This window comes from Molossus molossus, unplaced genomic scaffold (genome assembly GCF_014108415.1).
Source record: "Molossus molossus isolate mMolMol1 unplaced genomic scaffold, mMolMol1.p scaffold_m16_p_1, whole genome shotgun sequence".
Lineage (NCBI taxonomy): Eukaryota > Metazoa > Chordata > Mammalia > Chiroptera > Molossidae > Molossus > Molossus molossus.
The window spans coordinates 169513903-169526861 of NW_023425344.1; the positions used below are offsets into that span (position 1 = coordinate 169513903).

Here is a 12959-nt window from a genome sequence, read left to right on the forward strand (position 1 = left end):
TATGTTGGGAAACTAAGATCATGATGTTATATAAAAAAGAAATGTTAAAATACATAGAATTAAAAATACCATGAATAACAAAATGGGGAAATTTTCCTTTCATCCTTGGCTTATGTCTTTTTTTTTTTTACATACTTTTATTTATTCCTCTAACTGCTGAGTGTCTACTGTGTGTTAGACTTTGTTTTTGGCACTGGGGAGGTAATGAAAGAAAGGCACAGTCCCTACCTCCAAGAAGCTGGTAGTCTAAAGGAGGAGACAGGCAAGTTAACAAGTAATTACAATAAAGGGGGATAAGTGTTGTAGTCTGGGTAACCACAGGGACTTCCAGAGCACGTAGGAGGGGCACTGTCTTCTGTATGTAAGGGGTAGAGACTAGTTAGAAGAAGCATTCTGTAAAGGTGACATCCTGAAATGAGACATCAAGGGCAAGTAAGCAGAAGTAGTTGGGAAAGAGTTTAAGAGAGTCACAAATTCATTTTAGGCAGAACAACTGAAGGGACAGTGAGGGTTCGCACAAGGGGCTGCAGGTAGCTTTGTGTGGTTGAAGCTCAGACAGGAATATGGGGAGGAGTAGAAAAAGGCTATTGTAAATAATGCTGCAATGAGCATGGGGGTGCATATATCTTTTTAAATTAGTTTTTTAAATTTCTTTGGCTGAGTATCCAGATGTGGAATTGCTGGGTCATATGATTGTTCTATTTTTAAAATTTTGAGGGACCTCCACACAGTTTCACATAGTGGCTGCACTAATTACAATCCCACCAACAGTGCACAAGGCTTCCTTTTTCTTCGCATCTTTACCAATGATAGCCAAGACATAGAAGCAACCAAAGTGTCCATCAATAGATGAATGGAAAATGAAGATGTGGTACATATATGCAATGGAATATTACTTGGCCATAAAAAGAATGAACTCATAATTTGTGACAACATGGGTATTATGCTAAGTAAAGTAAGTCAGACAGAGAAAGACAAATACTATATGATTCTACTTACATGTGGAATCTGGAAAACAAACAAACAAAACAGAAACAAACTCATAGATATAGAGAACAAATTCATGGTCACCATATGGGAGGGGAGTTGAGGGTATGGGTGCAAAAGGTGAAAGATTAAGAAGTACAAATTGCCAGTTATAAAAACAGTCACAGACATGTATAGTGCAACATAGGGAATATAGTCGATAATATTGCAATAACTATGTGTGGTGTCAGATGGGTACTAGATGTATTTGGGGTGATCACTTCATAAGGTATTAAATATCTAACCACTATGCTGTATAACTGAAACTAATATAATATTTTGTGTCGACTATAATTAAAAAAGAAAATGAAAAAATTAAATTAAAATTATAAAAATAATTTAAGCAGATTTACTTAGATTTTCAGTTTACAAGACCATTGGCTGTGATATGAGGAGAAGATTAGAGAAGAGTACAACTGGATAGTTGGCTGTGCATTTGTGTCAGGAGAGTGGAGTTGGTCTGAACTAAGATGAAAAGTGGAGAGGTGAGAGAAGTGGATGCATTTTCCTAATATTAAGGAGGTGGAAAGTAACAGGACTTGAATTATATCTGTGGTTAAAGGTGTGGTAGATTTACAGATGACCCCAGGTTCCTGACTTACTGTTCATGGTGGTTCAACAGGACTTAGAAGGGGAATAGTGTTTGGAAAATGGAGTGATGCTGTCAGTCCTGAATGCATCAAATTTGGCTTTCTAGAGGTTTAAAAATGGTGATGGTGTTATAAGGAGTAAAATATATGACTGGAGAGCAGGAAAAAATATCTCCTGGTGGTATAGAGTTGATAGGCTCTGGCATGTTAGAAGGAAATGGAAGATGTAAAGGGAAACAGAAGAAAATGATAGCTTGAGTATCATGGACTCATTGTTATGTTTTAAAAAAAATATTCACACATGCCTTGGATTACACAATACATGTGTTTCCCTAAAGGCTGTATGAACAAAAGTTTGATAAATCAATATTTTTGAAGTTTGTTGAAGAGGATAGTATTTTAAAGAGTCTAGTAATATAAAGAATGCTTTTGAAATACAATGAATATTCTCTTAATTTATCTTCTTCAGAAAGATTTTGCCATATTACATTTTTTAAATCAAGTTATATCAAAATGACATTTCTGTAAAGAGTTAGGAAGTGTACTTGGAACTCAAACTACATTGTTGTCTTCTATTTTAAAAAAGAAACTCCAAAAAAATTAGAGAGTCTAAGAAATTCCTTTGAAAATTGTTAGTCATCTTTTGGAGATGGTAAAATTACATTTGTTTTTATTTCATTTGTAAAGTTCTCTACCTAGAAGAAATTGGAGGGCATTTTGGAAACAACAGTTTGATGATATCAAGAATAAGAATTTTTTCTCCCTCAACATAACTTAATATTTTTGCTTTTCTTGGAAATCAGAAAAGACAGTTTGCTATGTCCTGAACTCGGCTTCCAGCTAGCCATGTGGCAGTTGAAGCAAAAAAAATTTCACATTCTGCACTCTATTTGCTCACCAGCTTTAAAAACATATCAACAAACTGAGAGTATTGAATTCACGTGTCTGTTTTTCTATGGCAAGTAAAGGTTATCCCTTAATATATATGGGGGAGAGATCATGGAGGAAGAATGTTACATGGGAAGTACTTTCCTCAGCAGAAATTGCTTAACTCCCAGCTTCTCCACTTGACGTAGTGTGAAAATGAGGACTGATTTACTGAAGTTTTCCTTACCTTCTTATACTCATTTACCTCAACTTAGTCTAGTTTAAAGAAAGAATATTTACAATCTTCAGATTTAATTTGGAGTAGGAAGCTTTCCTAGTTTTGGTGGTGGTGCTGCTGAGAGAATTGGGATTCTTAATCATCTAAACAAAACTGTATTTAAATTGTCACCTGCTAAGTTCTGCATGATATGGGAAAAAATGGCAAAATTGGATTTTCGGCATGCTGTCTGAATTTGTGCTTAGCTATATATTTAAATCCAGTGCTGCCCTTGACCATCGTGGGTTCTGTTGAAGTCACCTTTCTGGATTTGAAGCTGGAAGCACTGTTCCCCTTTATATATGTAATCAAATATCAGAAAATTCTGTAACTAGCAGTGTGGCTCCTACTCAACAGAAATTGATCACAACTGTGTGTTGGTGGTGAGAACTCATGCCCTACCCCTCACAAACCAATTGCTTCAACATTTTAGTACGTCACATGGATCAGTCTCTCAGAGACCAAGACTGACCATATTCCTAATTTGCAAATAATGAATTAGTTCTGAACCCCTTCTCTGTCAGAGGCACCGAGTTACTGAAAAGTTTAAGGCAAAGCCTTTTCCTTCAGGACTTACAAGCTAATTAAGTAGCAAAAAGAAATGCATAAGATACATGCGCTAATTCCCCCCCCCCCCCCCCGCAGTCTTTCCCAGAGCTGCATTTTAAGCCTTTTGTTCTTTTCCGTTGTCTATGCTCTTTCTCCTTCAAGCCTGCAAGTATGAGGAAAAGTATGTCTTCATCTCCAAACTTCACAGTCTAAACCCACATTTACATCCACCTAAATTCTGCACTTCTCCCTTGAATGTCTCACACAACCTTGAACTCAAATATTAGAATGAATTTGTCATCTTCCCCAACCCTACTTTCACTTCCTAATCATTGTCTATTTACCTAGTTGCTCAGGCCTCACCTGTGAAATATACTGGACTCTTCCCCACACATTTAGTCAATCACATACTTAGAGTTCTTTCCTCTGTCTCTATCATTTCCTTTTTGGTCTTTCCAGTCTCCACATCTACCACCTGAGCCTAAGCCTCCATCCCCTCTCCTAAGCCTCCATCCCCTCTCATACAGTCTACTTTGATAGCCTTTTAATTGGTCTTCCTGTCTCTGGCCTTGTCGTCTTCCACAGTAAAAAATAAATTTAATGATGTCATTCAACTGCTGTTTAAATGCCTTTAATAAATTTCAACATATAATTTGTTTCTTAACTAGCATTAAAGGTTTTTCTAACTAGCTTCATCTATCCCCACCATGCCAAGCATATAGAACTACTTGTAGCTCTTTGCAATACATTTCTGCCTATTCACCAACACGCACCTCAAGCACTGTTCCTCCAAGAGGCTTTGCTGAACCTCCCCCATGTCTGATGTACGTGGTCTTTGCTGAGGCTCCAAAAGCCCTGTGTTTACCTCTTTACAGCACAGATCAAACTTTACTATAACTGTTAAGTTACTTTTCTGTCTCTATATTAGACACCAAATACATCCTTGAGGGCTGGAACTTAGCCTTTAGTGACTATATATTCCACTGTCTAGCACAGTACCTGCCACACAGAAGGGGCTCAGTAGATGCCTCTCTGATAGGCACATCCATACAATGGAAGACTACTCAGCAACAAAAGCAAACATACGAGTGATACATGCAACTACATACCATAACATGGGTGAATCTCTGAATAATTGTGCTGAGTGAAAGAAATTAGACAAAAAAGGGCACATACAATGGGATTCTACTTATGTAAAATTGTGGAAGATAAAAATTAATCTGTAGTGACAGAAAACAAATCAGTGGTTGCCTGGGGAGAGGCAGGAGTGGGAGGGAGGGATAACAAAGGGGATGTGGATACTTTGCAGGGTGATGAATATGTTCATCAGTATCTTGACTTGTAATGTTTTCACAAATGTATATAAATGTCAAAAATTATCAAGTTGTACATTTTATTTTATTTATTTTGTATTCTCACCTGAGGTTATTTTTGCATTTATCTTCAGATAGAGCGAGAGGGAGAGAGGGAGGAAGAGACAGAGAGAAACATCGACGTGAGAGCAACACATCGATTGGTTGCCACCTGCACAACCCCATCTGGGGTCAGGGACAAACTGCAACCAAGGTATGTACCCTTGCAGGAGTCGAACCCAGGACTCCCCAGTCTGTGAGCCAACACTCTAACCACTGAGCAAAACCAGCCAGGGCTCAAGTTGTACATTTTAAACACAGGGGTGGGCTAAAGTAAGTTTATTGTAGTGAGTACGTGAAATGCAGTTGATTCTTGTATTATTATTAATTATTGTATTACGTATTTTTATTAACAACTCTAAGCCTACTTTTGCCCACCCCTGTATATGCTGTTTATTGCATATCAATTAATAATGCCAATAAGGCAGAGGAATGACTGTTTCAATGAATGTCTTTAAACTTCATTTAGACACGTTCTAAGGGACTGGGGCAAATAGGCAGGATTAGATCTGCTAATTACCCTGGTGCTTTCACAGTGGAACCATGTGTGTACTTGGGCTGCTGGTCCCCACCCCCACCTTACTGTCATTGTACCTCACCTGATTACTACTTAGCCGCTCTTCCCTGCTTCCCTGGTTTCAGATTCGATTGTTTGGAGTAACTGAAACACAGGATAATGTATTATTTTCTAGAAGAAGCCAAGAGGGGACTGGGGAAGGGCACACCCCTGGTCCATGTGGTTGTGGGGTAAGGGAGGTGTATGGATGGCCTTGGTACTAGGAGACCCAGGCCAGATTGGGAGTATAGGACATCTGGTATCTGTGACTCTTCAGGCATGGAAGTTTCTGTGTTAAGGAAATGGAAAGTCACAAGCTCTACCAGTCCCTTATTGAGAAAAGTGCCTCCCAAAACTAAAGCAAGTTCACTCTACAGTCTATAAAATCCAAAACACCCCCACCCCACTATTTTTCTCATTTTCTGAAGATTCTCTAAACTGTTCTCTCTTGGGATACTTTATTTCATAATAAGAAGCGAGGTCTAAAATGGAAAACTCTTAAAAGAGTGAATATTTTGCCCTGGCCGGTTTGGCTCAGCAGTTAGAGCATTGGCCTGCGGTCCTGAGAGACCCAGGTTCGGTTCCTGCTAAGGGCATGTACCTCGGTTGCAGTTTGTCCCCGGCCCTGGTCGGTTGTGCGGGTGGCAGCCACGCGATGTGTTCCTTTCACATCGATGTTTCTCTCTCTCTCTCCCTTCCTCTCTCTCCCTCCCACTCTACCTGAACAAAAAATGGAAAAATGTCCTCGGGTGAGGATTAAAAAAAAAAAAAAGAGTGAATATTTTTTGTGATAATTTTAAAGTTTAAATAATATCACATCTTGCTGTTTTTACTGGAGAAGTTATACATCAAGAAGGCACGTATTACCCAAGTTTGGGAAAGGAGAAAGGACTCTCACAAATTCTGAAGTGGAGGCAAGAGGCAAAAAAAACCACAACATTTTCAGCTTATAATTTTCCAGCTCTATTAGTCTTCATTTTATACTGGCAAATAGAAGGTGCGTATACCCTATGTCACCTCAGAAATCTTGAGTCCAGTGGATGTGACTAATACACCTAGTGAGTAGTCATTTAAGATATGCTTAGCTATACCAGACCAAAGAGCATGATAGCCAGAAAAGCTATTTCAGACTCAGATCAGTCAGGTAGCCATATGTCTTGACTTCCCTTTATAGAATATAGCGAACACAGAACAGAGAACTCAAGAAATACACAAAAAGTATTAGATTATACAATCTTTCCATATCCACTAGAAGCTTTAAGTTTACATTAGAACAAGAAGATATATGCAAATGGGAAAACAAAATAACAGGAGCAGAAGACTCATGGAAAAAATAGAAAACATCTGCAGCATATCGAAACATCTTCCTAAGTGATTTCTCCTGTCAGTGTGCAGACAGTATTGCTGAAGTTATTCGGTTGAACAAAGCCACATGGGGTTAGTTTGGGAGATGATTTCTGGCAGCACTCTGAAGGAGGAGGGACACGAGTTGACATAGATGATCTGTGAAGACTTCTGGGCTGAGCGAATGTCGAGGTAGGAGCAAGTGACTCTGAAATTCTCTGGAAATGTGAAATATGATGCGAATCAGATACTGCTGAAATGTAAGCTAGAAATGTGTCAGGGAGACAGGCTCAGAACATGAGCAAGAAAAAAGGAAAGAAAGCACCCCTGATGTTTTTGAAAACAAATTGTTAATTGAACAAAAGGAAAAGATGGATGTAATTAGCATGAAAGAGGGAGAAAAAGGAGATGAAACACTAGCCTTAGTTGATAAATTATCCAGTAATAGCTTCTTCATTTGAAAGCAATGCTGGTGGGTTTAGGCTTTCCCTGTGGAGAGGATTTGGGTAAAATTTTAAATCAAATTCTGTTTTTGTTTTTTTTTTAAATAGGATTTATTTATTTATTTATTTATTTATTTAGAAAGGAAAGGAGAGAGAGATAGAAACATGGATGTGAGAAATCAGCTGCCTCCTGCACACCTCCCATTGGGGATTGAGCCCACAACCTGGGCATGTGCCCTGACCGGGAATAGAACCAGGACCTCTCAGTCCATGGGAAGATGCTCAGTCCCCTGAGCCACACTGACTGGGCAGTTAACTGCTTTTTTTTAGAAGACAGATAATTGGTAGCAAAAGGAAAATTGTGGTGATGGTTTTGGGGAACTCAGTAGTGTATACTAAAGGGAGTTTTATGAAAAATTAAAGTCTGTTACGTTGCAAGAGTAATCAGAACTTGGAATTCTGCCAAAGAGGGGGACGAGGAAGGTGTGCCAGGCTAAAGAGCAAAATGACATCTCTTAGTAAATGTTTGAAATCGTTAAAACAATTTGTTTCACCGAGAACTCTGAAGCCATGGACCTCACAATGTCCCTCAGTGCTCAGCCACCCTTCCCGCTCCCAACCCCCACCCTCACCTCTGCTTTGAGATTGTCGTTAGCTTCCAACCTGTCATGATGTATGTACCAGGGCACATTGTAAAATAATTTGATGTTCATTTATGGAGAGAGAAAACATTTCCTAAATCTTCTTTCCAGGCCACCTGTAAACCAGGGACAGGGCTAGCTAAGTAAACAGGAAAGCCAGCATCCTCTGCGTCAGAAACCAAACACACAAGAACCAGTTCTCTGGGTAGGTGGGTCAGTCATGCCTGAACATCTGCTTTTCTTAGCCTTTCCTCTTCTTTTCCCTCCCTTGATGTATAAAGTCCTTAACTTTATTCATGTGAAAAACAAATTTCCTTGGTTAATAATGAAATGGAAGCAGATCTGCGTGACTTGAGATTTCAAATTTTGGAAAAGGTAGGGAAAGAAACCAACCAGATCATTGATTGAATAGCATGCGCAACAATACATTATAAAGAGGTAGGCATTTTGGAATTTTTTTAAACCATGAAAATATTTCATCTTGTTGGTAAATGTTGGGCATGTATGACAAAGGAGTTAACAGGGCAGGTGTCTTTTTTAAATGCCCGCAGTAACCAGAAAGGAAGGAAGAAATCCACATATCATTGCCTGGGAAGAGTCAGTTTGAACCTCTGGATTTCACTTTATATTTCTGATTTTCAGTTACTTTTTGGTTATAGCACAGCCTTGGCAGAAGAATCCAACTTGCTAAAAGAGTTAAAAAAAAATCTCTGGCATTTCCTGTTGGTTGGAAGCTGTTTGGCTTTCTGCATTACTATTTTGTGTTATCATTGGCCAAGCACCTTTGCTGGGTAGAAAAATACTGGTGCAAATTTTACTGGTGAGGTGGGAGTAGAAGCCATAAAAATTCTCAATTTCCCTTTTAAAAACTTAACTCATTTATTCAAGAGGAATGAATACAGAAGGACGAGAGATTTTAAACTTCCCGTCCATCTGGGTACAGCAGTGTATTTTGACTCCAAGCACAATAAAACAACCTTACTTGCTGGTGGTATATGACATAATGACCCAAATATGTTTTTAAAAAATCATTTATTGCTGTACATAAACAGCAAAGTTAGCGCAAGGGATGATAAAATAACACGGGTAATTCTTCCTTTAGCTGGGAACCATTGGCGGCCCATTAGGATTCCAGATGTAGCTGTGTGTGCTTTTCCATTTGTTTTCCAATGTCTACTGCTTATGCCCTTGGTACCTTGACGGTGCTTGTCAGGCATGTTGGCTTTTCAGCTTGAGGTCTTCCTTGGAGAAACACACTGATCAGACTCTAGGCTATAAAGCACACTATTGTCTTGGGCCCAGTTTGTTGAGAATATAAGACCCAGGGCAGCCTTCTGCCAAAGGTCAAATACCAGCTTGACCAAAGTTCCTCAAGTCAACACTGGACCTCCCCAGACAAGAGATACTTCAACTCCTCCTGAAGAAAAAGTGTTTTTATATTTTTATCACTCTGTAATAACAGAGATCGTTCTAGTACCAACAAGCTGAAATACATTTTGATAAAGTATTTATTATAGTTTCTTTTGTGACAAAGAGCTTACGGGGCCAGAAGTTTATAGATAAAATAAAAAATAAAATGTATTCCAGCGTTTTGGGTATTTAAAAAAGAAGTAATCTCACAGCCCAAGAGATGGTCTAATAAGCAACAGTAGAGGGTATAGTTGTAAAACTGTACAGATAGAATCATTGTATTTTAGGTAGAGAAAGAAAGCAGTTAAAAATAGAACCATAGCTAATTTAGCGAGTGCCCTGACTGCCAAAAATCCATGTCTGAAATCAGGTGGGTGTTTCTTTATGAGTCATTTAGCCAAATGTAAAATTTATAGCCCAGTTTTGCACAGACTCTAGCAAAGATTCAGAGCATCAGTTTATTACAGTGCTACTCTTAAGGATGCTTAAAATTCCCCAGCTTTACACTCCTCACCCCAGGGGTCTAGCCTTAGCTAGTTATGATTGGGCCTGGCCCAAACGCTCCTATTAGACAGGGATTTAAGTATTCGACAATATAGTTAGGCCCCTTTTTGTGGAGCTGAATGCTCTTGCTCCTGGGGAGCTCAACTCACCCCTCCTGTGTCCAACAACAGCAACTTCCCTTTGCTTCGTACCACTTTTCACCTGTGCCCTGGCTTAGCCAATAGAAGAAAATAATGCTTAAAGGAAAAATAACGAGCAGATGGTTGAGTGTACTGTGGGATGAATAAATTACAGTCGCGAAGGGGAAAAGCGAGTCGGTGGATGTGCACTGCTGTGTTTGTCGATGACATACAGGATGCTCAGCACGATGACCTCAACATGTACCAGGTTCACCACCATTAATCACTCCACATAGTTCAAGCCAGAAATTTAATGAGCCCAAGGGATCAGTGACCCCTTAGAGTGGGAGCTGAGAAAGTGAACAAGAGGCAAAATGCAAAGTACGAAATACAGAAGTGGCCCCGGATAAGATGGCAGTGGCTTCTCAGTTCCCAGGAAACTCAAGTGATTTTAGATGGACTTTATGGAATCAGATGGAGTACAGTCCTCTAAAGAGCTACATCCTCCGTGGTAGGTTCGTTCTCTCTAATAAATAATAAATAATGATCCTCCCAAGGTATCACAGTGTCATTCAGGAAACTTCCAAGTTGCTAAATGGAACACTGTGCTCAGCCTTTTAGAAAACACATGGATTTATTCAATTCATCATCAAAATAAACCACGGAATACCTGTAACACCGTTGCTCTGACAAATTTTGGATTTAAATGTAATTGTTATTAATCAAAAATTGTCTTGGCCTGAAGTATTTGACACCCTCCCAATTTTTATCCGCTTATCCATCCGTGGTACCTTCTTCTCAGTGAAACCACACTGCTTACTGCTCCACCCCTAGACTACGGGAACAGCAATGTGCTTATATCTCTCAATACCCTCTGAATAGTTCTACCTTCTACCGACAAAGGATACCAAGATAAGAGGGGATTCGAAGACAAAAGTAGATACAAAATAAATTTAGTTTCTTATAGACCCATTGACTAATTTCTATTAGGTATGTCCAGTTTCTTGTCGGCCCTGGAGTGACGACTATCAAGTGGGTAGTCTGTGTTCCAGTTACTGCGTGTCCATTTTTCCTCCTTGTTGCTTAGTTGAGTTTTTCTCACAGCATCTTTTATTTCCATTTCCTCAGAAAATAGATTCGGATGAAGATTTTTGAGGTGGAAATAACCCAGATGTCCATTGGTGGATAAAGCAACAAAGAAAAAAAATGTAGCATGTTTATACAATGGAATGTTATTCAGACTTAAAAAGGAAGAAAATCCTGTCACATGCTACAACATGGATGAACCTAAAGGATATTATGCTAAGTGAAATAAACCAGCCACCAAAAGACAAATACTGTATGATTCTACTTACATGAAATATTTAAAGTAGTCAAATTAATAGAAACAGGGAGTAGTGGTTGCCAAGGTCTAAGGGGAAGGGAAGTGAGAAGTTTTTATTTAGTGGGTTGTTCCAGTGTTATTTAATGAGTTCTTATTTAATGTGGAATTACAGTTTTGCAAGATGAAAAGTTTCTGGATATCCATTGTACAACAATGTGATTATACTTAACACTATTAAACTAGTCACTTAAAAGTGGATATAGCCCTGGCCGGTTTGGCTTGACGGTTAGAGCGTTGGCCTGCGGTCCCGAGAGACCTGGGTTCAGTTCCTGCTAAGGGCATGTACCTCGGTTGCAGTTTGTCCCCGGCCCTGTTTGGGTGATGCAGCCACTCGATGTGTCCCTTTCACGTCGATGTTTCTCTCTCTTCCTCTCTCTCCCTCTCATTCTATCTGAACAAAAAAAGAAAAGAAAAAATGTCCTCAGGTCAGGATTAAAAAAAAAAAAGTGGATGCAATTACCCTGGCCGGTTTGGCTCAAAGGTAGAGTGTCGGCCCTCGGATCAATGAGTCCTGGGTTCAATTCCGCCCAAGGGCACATACTTGGGTTTCGGTTCATCCCCGTCCCTGGCGGCAGTCGTTCAAGTCAATATATTCCTCTCACACTGATGTTTCTCTCTCTCTCCCTCCCACTCTATCTGAAGATAAATAGAAAAAATATCCCCAGGTGAGGATTAAAAAAAAAAAAAAAGTGGATACAATGGCTAAGGTCATGTTATATGATTTTTTTACATAATTAAAAGAAATGGTGAAGACATTGATTTTCTTTTCTTTACCTTTGTACTATTGATTAGAACAGTCCACTGGTATACATTGAGACTTGGCAACTAAGTTCTCCCCAAAGGCAGTGCATACATGAAATTATTTTTAAAATAAACTTTTTATTATGAAAAATTTCAAATACTTACTGATAATACACCACATATTCATTAACAACTATAATTTTATAATAATTATAAATATAATTTTGCCAGCCCTGGCCAGTTTGGCTCAGCAGTTAGAACGTTGGCCTACGGTCCAGAGAGACCCTGGTTCGGTTCCTGCTAAGGGCATGTACTTTGGTTGCAGTCTGTCCCCGGCCCTGGCTGGGTCGTGCAGGTTGCAGCAGCCACTCAATGTGTTCCTTTCATGTCGATGTTTTTCTCTTTCTTTCTTTCTTTCTCTCTCTCCCTCCCACTCTATGTGAGTAAAAAATGGAAAAATGTCCTTGGGTGAGGATATATATACACACACACACACACACACACACACACACACACACACACACACATATATAATTTTGCCAATCTTATCTATTTCTCCACCTCTTTTCTGGAATATTTTAAAACAATAAATGAATTAGTTTTTAATTATACACTTGGTACTTACTTTAGAAACTCAGAATGCATTGTTTAAAGATCTTGCCACATAAACATAATATTTATAATTTATATGTAATATTTTTTGTAGGACCTTAATTTCTTTAAATACAAAATTCAGATAACTATAGGAAAAATTATGGGGAAAGTCTAGGATTAAAAGAGTAGAAAGTTGAATGGGAATGATCAAACCCTTAGACTGAATTTGTTGCTGCTTAGGAAGTACGAAAAGTAGAGCCTAATGTTTTTGTTTTTGTTGTTGTTGTTAATCCTCACCAGAGGATATTTTTCCATTTATCTTCAGATAGAGTGGGAGGCAGAGAGAGAGAAACATCGATGTGAAAGAGACACATTTATTGGTTACCTCCCACACAAACCCGACTGGGCCCTGGGATCAAACCTGAACCTAGGTACGTACCCTTGACCAGGAATTGAACCCGTGACCCTTTGATCCGAGGGTCCATGCTCCAACCACTGAGCC

The 12959-nt window shown here is 39.1% G+C and overlaps 1 protein-coding gene across 14 annotated transcripts in view; it reads left to right on the forward strand.

Annotated features, from left to right (window-relative positions):
- SLC25A21 (solute carrier family 25 member 21) overlaps positions 1-12959 on the forward strand; it is a 463129-nt gene that overhangs the window by 95839 nt on the left and 354331 nt on the right. For 3 of the 14 annotated variants that reach the window (XR_004958943.1, XR_004958942.1, XR_004958944.1), the window contains exon 18: positions 10867-10881. The exons of 3 other annotated variants lie outside the window; for them this stretch is intronic. The gene's annotated coding sequence lies outside the window, so the exon portion shown is untranslated. Of the gene's footprint in view, positions 1-1383; positions 1512-4756; positions 4772-6118; positions 6275-6665; positions 6814-7816; positions 7915-10866; positions 11010-12959 lie in introns of those variants that run through there. 8 more of the 14 variants (XR_004958941.1, XR_004958951.1, XR_004958936.1 and 5 more) reach the window with 7 other exon arrangements.